The sequence below is a fragment of the Octopus bimaculoides genome, chromosome 21 (genome assembly GCF_001194135.2).
Source record: "Octopus bimaculoides isolate UCB-OBI-ISO-001 chromosome 21, ASM119413v2, whole genome shotgun sequence".
Taxonomy (NCBI): domain Eukaryota; kingdom Metazoa; phylum Mollusca; class Cephalopoda; order Octopoda; family Octopodidae; genus Octopus; species Octopus bimaculoides.
The window spans coordinates 38,399,974-38,402,706 of record NC_069001.1 but is presented as its reverse complement, the minus strand read 5'-3'; positions in this window follow the sequence as shown (position 1 = coordinate 38,402,706).

The window sequence follows — 2,733 nt, the reverse complement described above, 5'->3', positions numbered from 1 at the left end:
CCTCACCATCATCAGTGTCATTATCATCACCGTCATCCTTTTCTTCTTCTTCTTCTTCTTCTTCTTCTTCTTCTTCTTCTTCTTCTTCATCATCATCAACATCATCATCGTCGTCATCATTAAAATCACCACCACCACCACCTCTATCATCATCATCATCATCATCACAATTATCATCACTGACATCATCATCCTCATCATCATCGTCGTCGTCGTTATCTTCGTCATCACCCCCACCTCCAACCGTCATCATCATCATCATCATTATCCCCAGCCACCCCTCACCACCACTGCAACCCCCCTTACTCCCTTATCTTATCCGCGATCGCATATCAGATATATTCCACTGACGCTAAGTCGGTCCCTAAACAAGTTGTGTGCCCTACTTAAGGGTTTACTTTTAGTTGAGTGTGTGTGTGTGTGTGTGTGTGTGTGTGTGTGTGTGTGTGTGTGCGTGTATGCTGTGCGTGTGTGTGTGTGTGCATATGTTTGCAGCTTGAAGGATCGCACGTGGCCAGAAACTCCGAGTAGTGATGGCATGAATCATTGGCTTCAAACAAACCAACTATACATACATGCACGCCATCACATATACATCCATACACACATACTACATACACATACACACATGCATACTGTTACATATACATACATACATACATGCATGCATGCATATATACATATACAAAACATATATGCATGCATACATACGTACATACATATATGCGTTTATATATATACACGTATATACATGCGTGTGTGTGTATGTACATATATATATTTGCCAAATATGTTGGTAAACAAGGAGACTGAATATATATACACGTGTGTGTGTGTGTGTGTGTGTGTGTGTGTGTGTGTGTGTGTGTGTGCGTGTGCGCGTGTGTGTAAGATGACTAGACAAACACATGAGCATCAGAAAAGACATTAATTTTGTGTAATAAAGGCATTTGTTCCGGGAGAGTGCTCAACTACTAATTAGACATTAGTCGAGGCTATGCCCAACGTCTGTGTAAAATAAATAAACATAACACTTCAATATATACGTATAAAGTAAATGCCTGCAATTTGCGTGGTGACTGCGTGGCTTAATGGTTAGCATGTTAGACTCATATGCATAAGGTTGTGGTTTCGGTTCCTGCCCAAGTTGAAAACGTTATGTACTTCAGCAAAGCAGTTCACTTCACGCTGCTTCCGTCCTCGCATATACACCACACGATCCAGGCAGGAACTTTATTTTTAATTTTTTTTTTTTTTTACTGTATTGCATTCGGACCGGTAGGATGAAAAGTCCTGCTTAAGAAACGTTTTCAGTGGCTGTTGATATCTTCAAGGGAGTGACAACGAAAAAGATTTCGTGTGGTGCGCCGTTGTTGTGGGGTGAGACTGCGGTTGTACTGTCCAGGGGGCTACAGAGGTTGGTGGATTATATGGTAGACTAGCTGTAGGCTTTGTCCCCTCCCCTCAACGCCACGGAGTCACTTCATTGAAAGACCAAGGGTTGACACTTCCTGGCACCAATGTCAGCGCAGAAGTTTCCAGAACGAAGTTGAGAAGAACGCCAGACTCGAGATCCGCATTTTCTCGCCGAGCATTTAGCATGAGTGGGTATGTCAGTAGGGTGAGGAAGGTTTCAAATCGCAGCTTTCTCCACCTTAGATGGACTTCTGTCCCTCATCGACGAGTTCCTTCCGCCCGAAGCGCTGGTTTTACGGCGCAGCGATCCCGTTCGATCCTTCACCCTTTCTACTAGACAGAAGCTAAACTGCACGTGAGTGTGTGTGTATCATACAAACATACATATGTAGCAAGTGGTCAGAGTATTCGACTCGTGATTGTAAGGTCGTGAGTTCAATTCCCAATGACGCGTTGTGTCCTTGAGCAAGACACTTTATTTCACATTGCTCCAGTCCACTCAGCTGGCAAAAATGAGTTGTACCGGTAATTCAATGGGGCCAGCCCTGCCACATCCTATGTCAGGTTGAATCTCTCTGAGGACTATGTTAAGGGTACGCGTGTCTGTCAGGTCAATTTCAGGAGCCATCTGTTCCGTTGACCGGATTCAACTGGAAGCCTCGTCGTCGTGACCGACGGAGTACCAAGAGAAACACACACACATTAATATCTATCGGTGACACACGCGCGCACACACGGTGTGTGTCGGTGAATATCTGAAGTTAGAAACTTGTAGAAGACTATGTTGTGATGTGCATGCCTCTCCCACAATCCTGTTTATATTGAATTACAAGGGTGAGACAAGTATAAAGGCAACATACGGACGAGGGTTTTGATGACGTCGACAACGAAGACGACGCTGCTGCTGCTGCTGCTGTTGATGATGGTGATGGTGATGATGGTGATGGTGATGATGGTGATGATGATGGTGATGATGATGATGATGATGATGATGATGATGATGATGTACGTAATGATTTTGAAGATGTTCAGAATGATAGCGGTGGTGGTGGTGGTGGTTATTGCGAAGCTATTAGCAATGGGGCATGACAATATGGTGTGGAATTCCTCTCCTGGAACACGACCAAAACGTTTAGAAGAACGGCGTGGTGGTGGTGGTGGTGGTGGTGGTGGTGGTGGTGGTGATAATGATAATGTCGATGATGATGATGATGACGATGATGATGATGACGGCGATGATGATGATGATTTTCATGATCATAATGATGATGATGGTGTTGCTAGATGACGATGGTGATGGTGATGATGATGCTATGA